The sequence below is a fragment of the Myotis nattereri genome, assembly GCF_964212035.1.
Source record: "Myotis nattereri genome assembly, chromosome: 5".
Lineage (NCBI taxonomy): Eukaryota > Metazoa > Chordata > Mammalia > Chiroptera > Vespertilionidae > Myotis > Myotis nattereri.
Genome location: NC_138080.1, coordinates 93,774,978 through 93,795,470, shown reverse-complemented (window position 1 = coordinate 93,795,470; position 20,493 = coordinate 93,774,978). Strand labels below are relative to the sequence as shown.

At 38.5% G+C, this 20,493-nt stretch overlaps 1 protein-coding gene across 1 annotated transcript in view; it reads right to left on the bottom strand.

Annotated features, from left to right (window-relative positions):
* Nucleotides 1-20,493, bottom strand: part of SGCD (sarcoglycan delta) — a gene marked incomplete at its 5' end in the record, with an annotated part of 735,784 nt that overhangs the window by 425,936 nt on the left and 289,355 nt on the right. The window contains one exon of the mRNA XM_081092161.1: nt 2,057-2,217. The remainder of the gene's footprint in view (nt 1-2,056; nt 2,218-20,493) is intronic.

Below are 20,493 nucleotides of genomic sequence, written 5' to 3'. Positions count from 1 at the left end.
CTTAGCACTCTCTCAGAGGTACTGTGAGCCATGCGAATATCAGAGCTCCATAATTTCTGCATGGGCTTTGGAAGATTTTGCAAAAATTGGATAGAAAGTATATATGCTTTACCCTCCAAGGAAGGTCTATTCGTGATCACCTGAAAGTATATACCCTATTCCAGCAGAGAGGAATTCATACATAACATGAAAGCAGGCTGGTAGCTAGAACTAATTTGATTTTCATCAGCTCTCGATCTCTACCTTGTTTAAATAATGACACATGGCAAGACTATGTGCCGTGAGAAGGAAGCCAACTCACCAACTTAGCTAGTTTGTTCTCCCAGTTCCCAGAAGCATTTGAGTTATGAAGGCTTTTTCTTTATCTTTTTTTTTTGAAGGGAATTTAAATGATAGCAAATGAGGTATCAATGGAATTGTCAGACACATTATACAGTTTCTTTTGGATACGCCATGTGGTCCCAGGCTGTGAAACCACATTGTCCCGGTGCTTTTAACCAGCAATGCACGCCATCCTCCTATTCTATATGGTAGAGCAGAGACATACACTCTAACAAGCCTGGGCATGAGTCTGCCCTGTCCCTTCCTTGCCACGCAGGCTCAGAAAGCGTTTTTGTGAGAATACATTCACTAAATCTGGGGACAGTGAAACAAAGGAAGGGCTTAGGGTAGAAAAAGTAACAGGAGAGAGCCTAGGCGGGCTGCTTTGCTTCTCTAAAAGCGTTATAGGAAGGATATGAGCCAAAGTGGGGCTGCTGTTGACTCACTGAAAAGTCAGAGAAAAGGGGGCCTTGGAGACAGGAAGAAGGGATTACCCAGGGTGAGCTGCTGCTGCCCATTGCTCCCCTGGTTCCAAGTCTTATGGGGACCCTGGGGGTTTAGGAGAGAGAGTAAAGATGCACACCTTTGAAGGAAGAAAAGCTTGGACATGCTCCAGAGAGAACCCGCCAGAATGCCATTTTTAATTATCTTTCCTTTGGTTTCCCAAAACAGAAATCCCTAAGGCAAATGGTTATCAGATGTACTTGTGATTTATTTCCAAAGCTTATAGCACAATGTGTCTCACAATAAGCACAACATTAATGGTATGTTATGTAAAATCCCCCCTTCCTCCTACTAATTACTCCAGAGAGTAATTAGAAACCACTCAAATTATATATATATATAAATAAAATAATTAAAGTGTAATATGCTAAGTAGAACAAACAGCCGAATGACCTCCTGGATGTCATTCTGGACGAAGCCACCATGGTGGGGGCCAAGGCAGAGGTGGTTAGGAGCAATCAGGCAAGCAGTAAGGAGCCAGCAGTCCTGGATTGTGAAAGGGATATCCGACTGCCAGTTTAGGCCCGATCCCGCAGGGTTCCCAGATTGCAAAAGGGTGCAGGCCCAGCTGAGAGACCGACCCTCCCGCCCCCACCGCCCTGTGCACAAATTTTGTTCACCGAGCCTCAAAAATATATATTAATTATACATATGCATGCATGTATGTGTATGTGTGTGTGTGTGCGCACACACACACACACACACACACACTTATAATTGTAAGCAGAAAAAAAAAAATGGGGCTGCTTGACTCCAACTTCCAGTCGGACAGCATGAGTATGTAACCTAAAGAAATATAAAGACAGCTCCCCAGGAGACCTTGACATATAATACAAAGCTTGGCCAGTTTTTCTGTGGACAATGAAAATGGAAATAAACTGTGTATTACACAGCACCATTTACTTACTCATCTCTCTACCTGAGGTCTTCTCACATGGTCATCAACCTCAATTTCCCTTTTCTTTCCATCAGAGATCCCTACACACACACTCCACCCCCTTGCTCTTTCTTACTGTCCTCTGGTCACCTCTTTATTACTGAGACAATGCAGCCTCAGTTTCTCCCACTGTATGCTATCCCACCATATCCCACAAGCTGGTAGCCAAATAATAAAAAGCCATTGCTTAAAAGAAGAAAAAAGGGGATGGGAAGGAGAAAAGGCTGTGAAAATGATAAGCGTCTTTAAATGTATTCACCTTAAAAATAAGACATCAAAATCACAAGTTCATACCTTCCCAATCCTAATCTTGAATCTTGAGGACAGAATTCAGGGCAACATTGGTGTTGAGATGATCTCCTCAGGCCACCACCAAAGAGAGAGTTTTCTTAACCTCCACACAGGGTCCAGTACAGCTTGCTCCACGTGCCAGAGGATGGAGGCTTCTGCCACGGCTACAAAAATCACAGGAAAAAGAAGACATTAATAAAGAAAAACAGAAACTAAAATGTAACTGTGATATTAAATTCAAGGCCATTCGGTTTGAAGAGACTAAACAAAAGATACATTCAATTCTGACCGGAATAAAAATGCATCATACCTGAATAGATTCCGTCTTGTTGAAAATCAAGGAATCACACTAAATCATAAAAACCATAGTACATCAAGAATGGAAGGTTTTTTTGCCCAGCCAGTTGCTCAGTGGTTGAGCATTGACCTATGAACCAAGAGGTCAAGGTTAGATTCCTGGTTAGGGCACATGCCCAGGTTGCAGGCTCATCTCTAGTAGGGAGTGTGCAGGATGCAGCCAATCAATGATTCTCTCTCATCATTGATGTTTCTATTTCTCTCTCCCTTTCACTTCCTCTCTGAAATAAATAAAAATACATCTTTTTTTAAAAAAAAGAATGGAAGGCTTTTTAAGGACACAACTAGCTCATTTGCTCATTTAACTTATAGGGGAAACTGAAGATCAGAGAGGAAAAGCTCCCCAGGATGATTCATTACCTATGGCCTATTTCAAGCAAATCTTTTATAAACACAAACAAGGTGCTCAACACTGGGGTCTATGCTAAATGAGACAAGAGGACAATCCATCACCTTGAAACACTTCCTTCACTTGGCTTCTAAGACACCAAACTTGCCTCCTATCACTGGCCACTCTGTCTTGGCCACCTCTATTAGGCTTCCTGGCTTATTTTTTCTCAGTTACAATTCTGTTCACCCTGGCGGTCAGCCCAAACTCTTCCAGTCAACCTTGACTCCTCTCCCCCATACACACAACACATCCTCCATGACGTCAGCAAATACTGGTGGCACTACCTTCTGAATAAATCCAGCAGCTGATCACTCTTACCTTCCTCCATTACTGCTACTCTAGTCCTAGGCTTCATTATAGATCTGCAGGGCTACAGAGCAGGCATGCTCAAGCCATGGCCTGCACACTCAACTAGACCCTCGAGTAGGAGAGTGACACTCCCATGATCAAAGCCTTCAGAAGCAAAGTCATCACAATGACCCTAAAGGCCCTGATAAAACAGTTCTGTTACCATTATCTCTGTCTCCCACTTCTCTCCCCTTGCTTATTCCTCTTCCGCCATTCTGGCCTAGCCGTTCCTCAAAGGCCTCTAACTTTGAGAGGCTGAGGCACTCACAGTTCTCTGGAATGTTCTTTTACTCTCACTATTTCATATCTTTGTTCCAATGTGACCTATTCAGTGAGATGGGCTCCCTTATTCTGAGCAGTCCAACATTGGTTAGGAAAAACAGGGTGCAATGGACCCTAGCCAGTTTGGCTCAGTGGATAGAGCGTTGGCCTGTGGACCAAAGGGTCCCAGGTTTGATTCTAGTCAAGGGCATGTATCTAGGTTACAGATTCCTCCCTGTTCTGGGCCTTGGTCAGGGCACTTTCAGGAGGCAATCAATTGATGTGTTTCTCTCACATTGATGTTTCTCTGTGTCTTTCCCTTTCTCTTCCACTCTCTCTAAAAGATCAATGGAAAAATATCTTTGGGTGAGGATTAACAACAACAACAACAACACAACAACGGTTAAGAAGGAGGTTTTGAAATAATCATAGTATTCTCATCCTGGTTCCACCACTATGAAACCCCAATCAACGCACTCTACCTCTCTAAGTACGCTCTTTTCTATAAAAGTGAGATGATAGAAATAGCTACCTCTTTAGGATGTTTCTGAAAATGAAGTGAGGCAACATAGTTAAGTCACTCATTACTATGCATGCAATACGTACTCAACACATATTTGCTGCTCTTAATTTTTTTTATTGTTGCAGGCTGATATTTTGCATAGCATTCCATAACTGTTATCCACCTGCCTCTCACTCCCCACCAGAGTATGAATCTTTTCTCTCCTGCATCATACAGAATGGCTCCTGTGGCCCTTGGTGACTTTGGGTAACTTTCTCTGAAGCACCCTCTGACGCAGACAAGTATCATTATCCCAAGTGCCCCCACACTCTGGAGGCAGATGGCAGAACTTTGTACCATGAGAAACTAAGGTTGTCTGGTTCATTCCTTGCCCTCTTGCTGTGGTACCCAGCAATTTGAGGATGATCTTGGCCCTCATATTATAGCAGGCCAATAATTGCCAAGCCACAGTCTACAATTATTCCTGCATTCCAAAGCCAAGAAACTCAACTCTGAAAGCAAACAATGCTGTAATTCAGCACAACGGTATATGGAATTATTAAATAAATTGTGCTGCTTTGAGAATTCAAGTCTCCAGTCTCTCCAAATGCTTCTTTCTTTTTTTCTAACTAATATTAAGAAACTGTCTCTGTTTGGTAGTAGCAACAAAAAAAGATGTCACCAACCTTTCAGGTTTAGTTAGAGTACAATCTAATAAAAAGTTAAGATGCATCAGGGAAAACTTACTTACAATCCATTCTATGCCACTGTAGGACTTGTTCAGAATGCATTTACGAACAAATGTTTATCGAGTGCATGCTATTTGCCATGCACTTTGTTAAGGACTGGGATATGGTAGGGAATATTAAGTACCCACTTATTTGTACCCACATGACCCTTTCATTCAAGCATGTCTTTCATTGTCTCTTACAATTTTCTAACATCTGCCCAGACATGGGACAACGTGACAAATTCCTACAAAGTTGTTGATTCATGCAACTAGTGATACAGGGTGTGCCGATATAAATAGCTTCATTTCTGCTTCATAAAGAGAGAAAATTCTGTAATTCTTGGTTTTCTCGTGAGACATGCTCATTTTCTTAATTTGCCCCCCACACAGCTCTTCTGGGTTGATCCTGGTTTGTTTCCCTCCTTCAGCAAAAAGCAAAAAGTATCCACCAAACCCACCAAAACACTACCCATTAACAAGGTGCCACATGGACAATAGGGTACGGAGAACACTGGGGTTAGAGGACACAGCTTCACAAATCAGTTTTAAAAAAATCTTTGGAAACTGTAATGGGATTAATGCAGTTACGTGGCAAAATAAGCTGAGAAAGTATATACGAGAAATATTGTCAAAGGAAATATGTCAAGAAAGAACAACATTCATCTTAAATCACAGTGTCTGCCTGAGTACAGTGCTAATCATGCAGGTGGGTGGCATTCTTGCCCGTCAGTCAGCCTGAATGCATCGGGAAATAATGTCATTTTTCAAGAGGTATCAATTAGTGGCTGCTCTGATGGCAGTGTGAACCTCACCACTCTAATGACTGGCTGCCCTGGAAATGATTCCCGTGAGCATAGAGCTCACAGGCACTGACCCACAAATGACCCAGACACATACCCAAGAGAGACAGGCATCCAGAGAGGGTAGGGCAGGGGAGATAGTAGAGAAACATAAAGGAATTAAGAACTTTGAAATGGACCTTGATTATGATTTTTGAAAGTCCAGAGTGAACTATGAATTTAATCTAACTACACCAACAGGGTTAGGTACTACTGGGAATTTGAGAAACATTGACATAAAGACTAACATTTTAAGAAGAACTATGATTGTAGGTATGCCACGTATACCAGGTATATAAGGTTGTGCCTCACATACCTCCACTCAGTATCCACACAGCCAGCGATGCTTGCCAATAGGTGCATCACACCCATCTGAATATGAGGATGTTGAAGTTTGGAGACATTAAGTCATTTGCTTGAAATCACAAAACCTGAAAGTGACAGTTCAAACTCAGAACTGACCATGGAGCTTATTGGTGCTGAAAACCACAATGGATTCCTCCCTGGGTTCTCTTTCTGATTAAATCTAGTTCTCTGATGCTTATAAATGCCATCGTCGGAACTCCAAGGATGGAGTTTCAGTCCTCCAAGAATGGAACTGTGAAAACTGGTCCAGCTCAGTCTCAGCCAAGGAGAATAAAAGTACCCAGATAGAAGAGGACATATTTCTTCCAAAGCCCTAGAGGTGGTCACACTAATCATTGGAACAGTGGCTTCCTGAGCAGCAGATATTGGCCAAGGCACCACTGGTGTGCGTGTTGGGTCTTGGTTTGTAAAATATTAAATATATTTCCTCCCAGCTGACATTATTAAAACAATGCTGGGCCCCTAAAATGTAAAATACTGAGGAGAAACAAAGTTCTCTATAACTGGAATCATGTCCCTCTGGCACAGTATTAAAAAACATGCCTAGCCCAACTGGCACAGCTCAGTGGTTGAACATCCACCAATGAACCAAGAGGTCACAGTTGGATTCCCGTCCAGGGCACATGCCCAGGTTGCAGGCTCAATCCTAAGTATGGGACATGCAGGAGGCAGACAATCAATGATTCCCTCTCATTATTGATGTTTCTATCTCTCTCCCTCCCACCTCCTTCCTGAAATCAATAAAAATATATTTAAAAATAACTTGCCTATTTATACCTAGTCTGGACACCAAACAACTGAACTGCTAGGGATTAGCAAAAAAAGAAGAAAAACCCGTGCCTCTGAATTTTAAGGATTATAGAAAACATCTAGTGACCTTTATTTTTTTATGTGATTTCAGAGCGAGGAAGGGAGAGAAAAAACATTGTTATTATTCCACTTGTTTATAAATTTTTTGGTTGATTCTGTATGTGCTCTGACCAGAGATCGAACCTGCAATGTTGGCGTATTGGGAGGATGCTCCAACCAACTGAGCTACCCTGCCAGGGCAATTCTGGTGACGTTTAGACACCAGATCTCTTTATGCATTAGTACCATATTTCCTTCATGAGTTAGCCTTTTAAATTGAAGTGAAATCAAAGGAACTCTAGAAGAAAAGTCACTGAACATTATAATGGATTTTGGGTAATTTCCTAGCATTTGGGTTAATTGTGGATCTGTAGTCTTCTTTGCTAGTTAATGAAATGTTTACTTTAAATTTCATAAAGTGGGTCAGAGAGTGACAATGTGTAGGTAGTAATAGCAGTGGCCTACACGATGTGCTTTTAAAATTTAGTCTCCATAGAAGCATAGATGGCCACCCTTACCCGTCTCTAATGCACTTACCAACAATCCCTCTGAGTCCGGAATTTGCTATTTTAGGTATCTAAAAATGCAGGTTCACCCTTTGCTTTAAAAAAGTGGTCTTTTTTGCTAGAAAAGTGGTACTTGTTTTCAGCCTAATAGCATGCATAAATATGAGTTCCTTAAATACATCACTATATGCATGATTCAGAAATTTAGTCCCAACTCCTCATAGACTCCCATGCATGCCTGTGAACCAACACACAACATAGATACCAAAAACATTTACAGTGGCACCAGGCTACTCCATATGGCCTCAAATGGTGACAGGGGGTGTTCTGTGCTGCCTCAAACACAGTCCATAGCTGAGTTCACCACATCCTCCTTATCTGTTATCCTGGGGACAGACTTGGACACACATTTAGATGAACCAGTGATTAAATTACCATGGGCTATTTTAAGTGGCAGCTTTCCATATATTTCCTGATACCAACGGAATAAAACAATTAGAAAGCATCACCTCACTCCAAGAACATCAGCCTCTAATTTGCTATTCTTAGTCACACGTGTAATTTAGATCCACAATATTATACAATACCATGGACACAAAGGAAGAATGCTCAGCAAAAACCTGTTATTCTAAATGACTGCCAAAAAGGGCATTATTTTAAAGCCTTGGTTGCATAAACTCCACGGGTAACACTAGATTTGATTCCTGGCTCAGCTACCCACTATTTCTACCATGGTTATTTAACCTCTTAGTGCTTCATCTGCAGTAAAGAAATCATAATACCTACCTCAAAGAGTTCTATGTTAGAATTAATTCAATTGTACGTATATTATTAATTCATTGTGCTATGAGTTTTCTTACGGATCAAATTGGCATAATAACGCCTCAACTGTCTCTTACAGACATAGGAGGGTACAAAATAGTAATATGTGTGACAAAACATTGATGTCTTGCTTACTAGCCCAAGTCACGGAGAGTCATGAACTCAGTGTGTGTCGGGTTTATTTCCCTGAGCACAGAATAAGAATGCAACATGGAGCCAAGGCACAGACATAAGTTTTTACATGGACATAAATCAATCATTTCTGTATGACACCTTTCCCTGACTGATATCCAAACAAAGCTACACCACTTCCCTGATGACTCTGTGGTGGCAAACAGGAAAGGCTGGCCTACCTAAGGACCATGTCCCCTGCCATGCTGACGTGCTGGGTAAATCCATATGAGGGTAAGTGGGATCAATTATCAGTGTTATTGGTAGTCAATATAAAAAATTTGAGAAGCTATTATTTATGGAGCTTGTATGTGCCAGTACTGTGCTAAATTTGTATTTGCTCATGAAATGCTCCCAATACACTAATGGAGGAGTATTATTAGAGTTCCCATTTTGCATATGGGAAAGTGAACGCTTAGAGTGTTGAAGTAACTTGGGCAACATGACAGAATGTTGGGGGAACCCAGGAAACTCTGAGTCCACCATCACAGCTTCCAAAGACTGTTATACTCTTTTCTGCTGAGTTGGGAGAGGGATTGGGGAGATGGGTGAATTAGGTGAAGGGATTAAGCAAACAAAAGCCCTCATAGACACAGACAACAGTATGGTGATTACCAGACAGAAAGGGGTTTGGGGAGAGGTAGAACAGGGTAAAAGAAGAATACATGATGAATGAAGAAGGTTTTGGGTGGCGAACACACAATGTAATATATAGATGATGTATAATAGAACTGTACAGTTGAAACCTATATAATTTTATTAAGCGACTAGAGGTCCAGTGCACAGATTTGTGCACCCGTGGTGTCCCTCAGCCTGGCCTGCAGGGATTGGGCTGAAACTGGCTCTCTGACATCCCCTGGGGGGTTCCAGATTGCAAGAGGGCAGTTCTCGCAATCGGGCTCCCTCCTCCCTGGTTCTCATCACCCGAGAACCGCACCTGTGAAGTCACTGCAGCTCGGCAGCTCCTGCATTGAGCGTCTGCCCCTGGTGGTCAGTGTGCATCACAGCTACTGGAGCATCTGCCCCCTGGTGGTCATTTTGCATCATAGCTACCAGTCGGATGGTCAAAGGGTTGGACTGTTGCTTAGGCTTTTATATATATAGATGTCACCCCAATAAATGCAATAAAAAATTTTTAAAAGAACTCATCTTTGTGATAAAAATTATAAATATGTTTTACCAGTTCATTATTTATCTTTTTACACTGCTTATGTAATTTTGTGAGAAATATTCTTTTGATTTCATAAGAGCAAAGAGCTAATATTCCTAATATATAAAGCTCTTTCAAAAATAGAAACAAAAAACCCAAATAATTGTCTAGAAAATTCAGCAAGGGATATTAACAGGAAGCTCAAATAAAAAGAAATGCAAATAGCCTATGAACTCAACAACACACATAATAAGAAAACGAAAATTATGGGTGGGAAAATTAGAGCATCAATGACAGTAATAATAGAAAAGGACAAAACACTACAGCTGTATTTGAATTATGAGTTTCTAATGATACTAAGAAGGAAAAAAAAAACATTGGTCACCTTTAGAAGATGATAGAAACCCAAATTATTATTTTGAAAATGGTAAATAAAAGAAAAATCACACATTGCCCTGCTTTTCCTTGTGACATAATCAAATACTGATGAAAGACAGTTTCTATTTGTGGGAGTTTATCACCAAAAATAAAAACAAATTAACAAAATTTGAATATCAACATTTTGTGATCCGTAATGAGACAGCAGATCCAGGTAAAAAAATATCAATGGCTGCTAAAACCACGTAAGAAAGATTTCACATGTCTCCTGAGGGAAGAATATAGCTTCACCTATGAACTAGTCTAACCAAAAGCAAGCATTCAATCTGCTAGCTTACAGGAAATGAGAGTGACTAAGGAATTTGCTACACACATCTCAGAGTGGCAATCAATAACATACAGACTGTGGACCTGTCTACAGGACAAACAACCCTATTGTCTTCAACAAGAAGATTGTAAGGAAAATAATGCAGAGTGATAGGAAACCTATGAATTAAGAGAGTCTCAGGAGACATGAAAGTCAATTCTAAAGGATGGAACTTATTTGGATCTTGACTTACAAACAAGATGGAAAAATTATAAACAGTAATTTGAAAAGTGACTAGAGATTTGATAAAGATAATTACTAAGTAATTAGAGATGAATACTGAAATACTTAATTAAGAAAGACATGGTGTTATGGGTAGAAACTAGCACCAGTGGGGGCTGGGTGATGTGTAAAACAGATCTGCCAATACACTGATAACTCGAGCAGCTGGCTATTGGGTATATAACATTCCATTACCCTGTTCCTTCTACTTTAATATGTTTTTCAACTTTTCCACAATAAAATAAATGGAACTATTTGCCAGATACAAGAACATATAGCATCTGTATGATAAAGGTAGTTTATGAAAATGATAATAGTTTTCTCTAGGTGACAGGGTTATGTATGATTTTGACCTCTTTGATTTTCAATTTTTTATGAGTGTGTGACATATTTACAAACAAATGAAAAATTATTTTCAAAACAATTTTCTCCATATATGAGGCTATAACTATCAATATTTCATTGTTTAAATAATTAAAAAGCAAAAATTGTAAAATCTTGGGATTTGCTAACACTGGATGGGAGGCACACAGCGATTTAATATACCATTTTCCTTCATGTTTAATATGTAACATATATTAAAAAATTATAAAAATTAAAAATAAAATGGCTGTCCTATTATCTTTATTCGGTCAAATTGAACACTTTTTCTCTGAAATAACCTCTACAGGTAAAGTGTGTCACACAATGTAAAATATCTGTAGTTTAACCATCTATGTAAGAGAGACTTTTGCAACAATTTCCAATTAATTGTATAAGAGATCGAAAAATCTGCCCTATGGGGAATCCCACAGGACAGAAGTCAATCTACACATTTTAAAATGTTTTTCTTTTTAAAGGAATGAAATTATGACTTGTAATTCATTACGCTGAATGGATTTTACTCTAATATTGTTAAATAATTATTAAAAAGTCTTAATGACCTCGCTAAAAGTATTTCAAAAGAAAGGATTGTATGAGGCCACAGAGATCAGCAAGTTGAATCCTCTTACTTTTGCAGATGAGAGGACCGTGCCTTCTCTAAAAGCACAGAAGTGGTTGGGGGCAAATGGATGATAAGATCCCAGGTCTCTAATGCCCAGTTCCCATCATTCATGACCCAGCCACACCATATGGCATCTTACCACTTATATGATCTTGGCAAAATGACAAACCTGTATTATATCTATTAGAAAACTGCTAAGAATATGTAAGTCATAGGATGAGTTGTGGTTTGGGGAAGGGTGAATTTATTTTTGCATAGACTGGCTTATGGGGATATAAGATTCCATTACCCTGTTCCTTCTACTTTAATATGTTTTTAAACTTTTCCATAACAAAATAAAAGAAACTATTTGCCAGATACAAGCACATATAGCATCTGCTATAGCAGTTTTAGGTTGACAGCAAAACTGAGCAAAAAGTAGGAAAGTTCCCATATACTCTCTGCCCCTACACATGCAGCCACCCCACCATCAGCATTCTGCACCAGAGTGGTACATCTGGTATCATCATAATCACCTGAAGTCCACAGTTCACCCTAGGATTCACTGTGGGTGTACATTCCATGGGTTTTGACAAATGTGTCCACTGTAATAGCATCACACAGAATAGTTTCACTGCCCTAGAAATATCATGTGCACCATCTATTCATCGCTCCCTCTTCCTCTCCCTGGCAACCAATAATCTTTTTACTTTTTTCATATTTTGTTTTTTCTAGAATGTTATACAGTTGGAATCATTAAATATGCAGCTTTTCAGATTGGCTTTTCTTTCACTCAGCAATATGCATTAAGTTTCTAGCATGTGTTCTCATGACTTCATAGCTCACTTCTTTTCAGCACTGTGTAATATCCCATTGTCTGAATGCACCACAATCTATTGAGCTATTCACCTACTGAAGGGCATATTGGTTGCTTCCAAGTTTGGGCAATTATAAATGAATCTCCTGTAAATGTTTGTGTGCAGGTTTTTGTGTAGACATTTTCAACTCCTCTGAGCTGATTGCTGGATCTGTAAGGTAAGGGTGAATTTAGTTTTGTAAGAAACTGCCAAACTGTCTTCAAAGTGGCTCTATGGAGGGGTTTAATTTTAAAAATATACACATATCTTGTTTGTTGATTTACTGATGGTAGCCATTCTGGCAGGTGCATGCAATACACTGAGGATTCTTAGAGGTAAGGGGTATAGATCAACCAAAGAACTTATATGCATATATGCATAACCCATGGACACGGACAATAGTAGGGCGAAGGTTTTGAGAGGGGATGGGAGTGAGAAGGAGGGGGTCAATGGAATAAAAAGGGACATCCATAATACTTTCAACAATAAAAATAAATTTAAAAATAAATATATACACATACCCAATGTTATTCTACAACTATCTTAGGAAGGCAACATATTGACATGCCATTATGGATCACAAAAGCCATTCAACTATAAATTCTGTGAGGGCAGAGAACTTTTCAGTAGTTCACTGTATTACCAGTAGGATTCCTAGAACCTAGAACAGTGCTGGTACATAAATTATCATTAAATGTTTGTTAAATAGATAAATCCGAAGGAAAAAATATTTCCTTCAGTTTTGTAGCAGACAGTTGTTTGGTTGGACAGCATGAAGACTCATCTTAGGGGCTCTGTAGTGTAAAAACCATTTGTAAACAATAGAGTATCCCTCACTTAGACCATGTCATCACCCCATAAGAGGGCTGAAGGACTGGGGCATGGAAAAGCAGACTCCAACCTCTCCTCTTACTCCAGGGCATGTGCTCATGGCATGGAATGAGGGACAGAATCCTCTTCAGCATTTAAATAGTTCTCTCTTTACTTGCCACGCACATACAGCTGAATTTACATAAATTAAATGCACATAAACTGAGACTCCGCTATAATTGGGAAACCATTACATTGGAAATAAGCTTTCGTTGAAATCACATTAGAAACCAGAAAGATTAAATTAGAAACATATTTAGCCCCATCAAGAGGTAGATTAAAGAGTTTATAAAACAACACAGACACATACTGTAGGCCGGCCAAGTGCCCAGCTAGGAAAAGGAACAGCCCCAATCCCTTGACAAGGACGGGAAAGCTATCCTTTAACTTCAAAGCAATGACTATCGAGCCATTCAAATGTTTGCACCAAATATCTGCTCTACAAATTTAATCCTACTCATCTGGCCTCAGCTCCTCATGCTCATACAGGGAGCATTATACCCATGGTTGTTGAAAGGAAAGACTGTGTAGGACAGGTCTAGCACCATGGTCTAGCACCCTGGTTTAAAATTTTCAAAACAAATAAATACAAACAAAGCCATAAGAATAATCCCTTAAGTCTAGGTACAAAGTCCTGGGAAACACAGATTTGCTGATCCTGAGCCTTCCAAAACCATCTGCTTCCTGCACAGCATAAGCTAAGTTCCTATTTAATATTGATTAAGAATCCACAGAGCCCTATGAATTACAGAAATGTGCCTTAGATGGCTGGCTATTATCTTTCCCTCACCCTTCCTCCCAGACAAATGTGAAGCTAAATTAGTCACTTATCATAAAGTTCTCTGAAAACATTAAAGTTGAAAGAAAGGCCAGATAATTGTTCTTAGCCATCTGGCACCAAGCGATGCTCATGAACTTATGTGAACCATTTGGTATAATTCCAAAAATGTCCATCTTAATTTGACATCTCACTTACTGAAAAGTTCTGAGTTGAAAAATCTCTAAGAGGAGAAAATGGTCTATTAAAATGGAAAACAAATGGGTAAATCCTTGAACTTGTTCACAATCACACAGGAAAGATTAAAGAAAAATTCCACCTCTAGCATCCAGTTTTCACTTATGAAGTGTTAAGGTGAAACGACACACTTTACCTGTCCAACACAGGTGCATGCGCACAGGTATACACACATAGTATATATTGTAAAGGATAAATTAGGGTTGCTTTTTTCAATAAGTCCTTTCATGTAAATGGCAACCTATCATCTTACTAAGAAGCAAGCGAACCGCCCACCAAGAAGCTTATCCGCAATGCCTCTGACATGAAGGAGAGCTCTCCATCCACTCTGGGCCACTCTCGTCTCCAAGACGGAGCCGTGACAAGCAGATCTCCACCTGCTGGATCATCATCATAGCCTTCCAACTGGTCTATAATCATCTCATCGTTGGCTGAGCCCAATCCATTTTCTACTCTGTAGCAGGAATGAACTTCTACAAATGAACCATTTCCAAACCTCCCCCTAAACTTTTCAAAGGTTTCACACTGCCGCTAGAATAAAATCCCAAAATCTTACCATGGTTTAGATCTTCAGAGACCTGGCCCCTACTTCACAGTCTCATCTTGCATCATACACCTCCACCTACTCCAGGTGCACCTGCCATACTGGCCACCTTTCTATTATGGTGGAGCGCTACACTCCTTCTGGCCTCAGGGCCTTAAGCGTATGGGAAACAGAAAGTATGATTGTTACCCCACTGCCCTCACAAAGAAAGATGAAAACTGACTTGATGATGATTGTGCATGACATGGAATATTTTTTCTCATTCATGAGAAGGTTGGGTTCTTTGGCCCAGATATGTTCAGGTGGTATTAAAAGTCATTTTCTTCTTTTCTTTAGTAGTAGAAATATCTCCTATTTGCTGGAACCATATTTTTAGTAAGTTTTTCTCATGTAAATGCTCTCCCTCATTATTCCCTCCCACTCCCCCCTGAAATTTCAGATGCTTCTTAACATATTTATCCTCACAATGTTTGTAGGCTGGCAACCTGGATGCTACACTCACTTTTCAAGCGCCTTGGAATCCACTGAGCCACTCTCCTGGGGTAGTTATAACATTACTTATATTTCAATGATTTGGTGACAAGCTCCAGCTTCTGAAAATTACTGGATATTACTCTAAAAATAAAACATTACAGACAATTACCCCTTAGAATAGAACAAATCATTATATTAATTTGAAAAGTTATCTTGAATATGAGGAAGAGAGCACTTATTTGAAGAACAAGATTGCCAATGTACATGAGAAAGCTCATTTCTGAGAGGAAATAGGAGAACAAGAAAGTGCTTCATGTTTTTTTGAAATTCATTATGCTAATGCTAATAACCAACCCAATGCTGTACCATCTCCTCAGAAAGAATTACACAAAGCATGCTAGGGGGAGAGGAAGGAAAAGACGTTATAGGTGAGCAAAAAATATTTTCTTCTTTGTTTTCTTTTCAGTATATGATATTGGGGGATTATTTGAGTAGGAACTTAACACAAATATGTTAAAGTAGAAATATGGCTACTATAATTGCAAGGGAAGAAATATAATAAAGCCTTAATGAAGTCAGCGAACAGCAAAAAATAATCAGTAATAGTAATTATAAAATCTAAGTCCCAATTATATGTATTGACTCATTGTGGCCTCCTCACTAACTTATTAAGAAGGTTTTATTATAATCTCCACCTCATAGGTGGGGAAAATAAGCAACTGGACCAAAGAGGCAGTGCTGGGATTTGAATCCACATAGTCTGGCTCCAGATTCTATACTCATAACCATGGCACTGCACTGCTTCTCACATCTTCATGTCACACACAAAGGGATGTGTTAAATGTCACAATTTCCCATTAATCCTCAAAACCTGAGTGAGTTGGTACTTCCTGATAATGCAGGAACAGAAACTCACAATGTTGTTTCAATGAAAAAAACTAAGTCTTTTAGATCTGACATGCACCAAGTGATGCAAGATCTTCTGATTCCTAATCTCTAGGTGTCCTCAAAAGCCATGCTTCCTTATCTGGCAAATGTATAGGGCGTCCCCCATACAAGCTTTGAATGATTATAAAGTTAGTGTTTATTAACATACAGTTCATCTTCAAAATTGAAAAGAATCCACAGAAATGGATAATTTTTTTTTGTCAACACCTGTTTTCAAACTGATGACCATTCTGGTCCAGGCACTGCTGATAATGCTAAGTAATGGAATCGCAAACATCAAGAATAATTTCCTTCAGTATTCGTGCACCCCCAAATTGTCAACAGTTGCTGGTTTTGTACTGTAAACTTTATCTTTTATGTATCCCCGTAACAAAAGTCTAGTGGACAAATTTTCTTTGTGCAAAGCTTAGTCTGGCTTCACCCATTGTTTCAAATCATTTAAACCTGAAAAGGAGTGAAAATTAAGTGAGTTATCAACTGTTAAAGTATGTATATATTTTATTGGGACACAAGGTAATAATTATAAAGGCAATGCTTGTACTTCAGCTTGTTTTCAAACCTCCAGTAACATTTTAGGATAAATTTCCTTTGTGCATCGCTTAGTCTGGCTGAAAAAGAGAAGACATAAATTAGTTATCAGTTGTTAAAGTGCGTATTCATGTTTTGGGACACTCTGTAAATGGTGTGATTTTTCAAGACTTGTCACTTTGTTAACACTGGGCAATAAATGGTTTAGAAGAGTAAGTACAAGGCCTTGTGGGATAACCAAGAGATAATCTTCCTTTACCCTGGGCATCATAGAGAGAGGAGTTTCCATGAGATCTGGGCCTGAGAAGTATTTATCAAAAGAAGAGGGAAATAGATGTGAAGACTTTTCTAGGCAGAAGGAACTATATGCAGAAGAGCCTTGGACAGAAAAACCTATGCTTTCAAGGAACTTCACGGACAGCTCAGTGGACAAGAAAGTGAAGCGGTGGCATCCATCTCCAAAAAGAGATGTGTGTGATACATGTGCCCGTTCTAATGCGATCCAGAATTTTCCTTTAGCAGTGTGCTTCAACGTGGCAAGCCGTTAAATATAGATCATTAGGCAGTGCATCTTTAATTACAAACCAGTGTTTCTTGAAGATTAGAAATGGCTGCAATTCAATTATCCCCCACATAGCAGGTCCCATTTTCTACTCACTCTGCTTGGAAGAATGTAGTCACAAAATGTATTGTCATAGATTAAAAAATGTGTGATAGTCCTCCCTGGAGCGGGTTGCAAAGGGGGGAAGTACACCTGCTTCACATCTCAGGGAGAGGACAACCTACTTACTGCTGTACTCCTTTCTACAGGCATGTGGATCCTAGAGCACAGCCGTGACCTTCCTCCAGCCCCTTTCCCCATTACTCCTCTCACACAATCTCAATTTTCACACAGCTAGCCTTTTGATTCAAGGCATGCAAACTGGCCAACCTTTCATTTAAATGATCTCAACTCTGGATTTACACATAAGCAGATCATCTTTAGAGATTTGGATCACTGAACATTGCTACCCATACATAACATTCTGACCAGATCCAAGGTGATTCTTTGCAAGGAGAAAGAAAAACAAAATTAAAACAAACAACAAAAAAACAGAGTTTAAGCTCTCAATTTAAGGTAGAAGACCCAGAAAAACAATTTAAAATATATACGTGGGGTTTGGAATAATTTATTTGATTGCACCTACTGCAAGTATTTTCCTTCATGTTTTTGTAATGAACCTGATCATGAAAAAACAAATTTACGTCTCTTTTCTGCCTCATTATGAGCTGAAGCTCATTTGGTGCGGAAAACCTACAGTTTAATTGCCTGATTTAAATTTGGCTAGTAGAATGCATACTGAAACATTACTCTTTTAATTATGTTAATTTATAACTGAAAAGCTAAATGTACAAAGGCAATAACATTAATTATTTACTTGCCCATTAAAGCTGCATATATATTATGAAGCTAATTGGTTTCATAAGTCTGCCAAAAAATTAAAAACAAGTTTGTTCACTGATATATATAAGAGAGGTACATGTATTCTCAGCAGGTTACTTGTTTTTTATTGTATTAACATGAAAATATATGTAAAACACTTTATCTAAACAATACTCCACATATCTTTTTCCTTCCATGGATAAAACACATTTTAAAGAAAAAAGGAAGGAGTAGAGGCAACTGACATTTATTCAATGCTTATTCTCAAACATATTTTCCATGCATTATTACATTTAATCCCAGCACTGAATAAAATACTAACCAGCATTATCTCCTTTTTGAAGATGAAGAAATGAAGGTTCACAACGATTTTTTTGATATATTAGGAATTTTTAAATTTTCTTCTACTTTAGACTGCCAAGGAAAGTCCCAAACTTTTTTTCTTAATTCTGGTCACAAAATTTATTTTCAAGTTAAAAACTCTCCCGTGTCTGTAACATATATTCCAAAAATATTTGTTGAACATGGGCTAGGACTATTCAAAGACAGAGTAATAACAGGCCTATGAATATGATAAAGAGAAATAAAAATGCAATGAGGCTGTAAGCTCACATTATTTGTACTACAGGTAATACCAACTCATACAGTTTCTTACTCTGAGAGAGTGAGACAGACAGACAGGAAAAGAGACACTCATGGCTGAAATATTGTACAAATTGTAATTTAATCAAAATTTTATGGTTCTACTCTGAGATTATCCTTGAAACTTTTTTATCCATAACATTTTTTTAACCTGACTTTCTTAAAGTCTAAAATATAGGCTTTCCCTACAGTTTGAGTTTCAACCAGAAACTACCATGTCTTACTTGGTATATTTACTAATATACCAAGGAGATGTAAAAACCAGGTGAAAAATATGTCTATGTAATTTAAGTAATTAAAGTACATTTACCAAAATGGCACAATGGTAGCCCACAAAAACTGTAATTTTCAAACATAAAAGCGATAGACAGCATAAGTAACTCAAAGAAGAAACAGGATTCATCAGAGGAGAACTCCAGTTAAGGCCAAGGTTATTCCTATGCTCTGAGCATCACTTCTGTGCTAATCCAAGCTTTCCCCTGCTCCTCACATTTTTCTATCCCACTCAGGACATGCCTGTGAACGAACCTACATGAAATCAGAGATTTCATGACATGGATCCCTCCTATGTGCCCTAAATTGATTACCTGGAAATAGCACATGCCGTGTCAGAAAAATGTCCAGCTGAATTCTCAATGGGCCAGTCCTTTCATCTGAATACAGTTGGATTTTCAGCACTTTGCCTCTAAAAATCAAGGTAGAGTGTCATGGTGCTTTGAAAGAAACACAGATATTTTCAAAAGAATTTCCTTAAAAAAAATCTCAATTACCAACAGAATCCATCCTTATATTTCAGGATGCTCAATTAATACTTGATAAAAATAATTTACCAATCCCTAAATTTATCTTTTTATAAATGGTGATTCTGATCTAAAAAAAACCAAACAAACAAAAAAAACGGTGGCATGACGAAAGGGAAATTACAATAGGGAATTTTGCAATTGCAAAAGGGAAAATAGGGAAAATAAAGATACTAAATAACAGATACCAGAATGATAATCATCGTTGGATTTCTAATAATGAAAAGAATAGCTTCTATAAGAAATAAGAATGCCTAATGCTGCTCATCTTACACTAAAGAAAAATAAAAAATACATATATTCATGTACACACGTACCAGGGACTTCTGCGAATACGGTGGACATATTTCTAATCTCCTTCACAATGATTAATGTTTTGACATTCCCAGGAGATAACTCTGATAAAGTATAAAGATCATATCCCTTTTCATGCTTTTTCTGTTATAAGCCAGTCCTGTTCTTTTTGAAGACACGAAGACAGAATGAATGGGTTTTGGTTTGGGGGCGCTCTACATTGATCAACGTGCTAAGTTGTACAGTTACTTAACCCAATAATACTCTCATATTAACAACTTCGCACAAACAATTGTTTGTAGATTTTTTTCCCCCTCATTTCTTTACCAGAAGACTGCTCTGCTGCAATATGGGCTGTGTAGGTCAGAGACAAGCGCAGTTCAAAATAGACATATAGTTTATTGTATATGTATATATGTGTTTGTTTATGAAATGAAAGTAAAATTCTTCTGAAAATGTTGACTACATAGAAACAATTTATAGTAAAAGCTGACATTTTTTTCTACTGCATATACTAATATAAATAATAAGTGAGTCTATAACAAATTACTACAAACTTAGAGGCTTAAAACAATACCTTATCTCATAATTTTCACGAGTTAGGGATCTCAGCACAGCTTAACTGGGTGCTCTGATTCAGCATCTTTTGCAAGGCTGAATCAGAGTTTGAGTTTCAACCAGAAACTACCATGTCTTACTTGGTATATTTACTAATATACCAAGGAGATGTAAAAACCAGGTGAAAAATATGTCTATGTAATTTAAGTAATTAAAGTACATTTACCAAAATGGCACAATGGTAGCCCACAATGGTAGCCCATG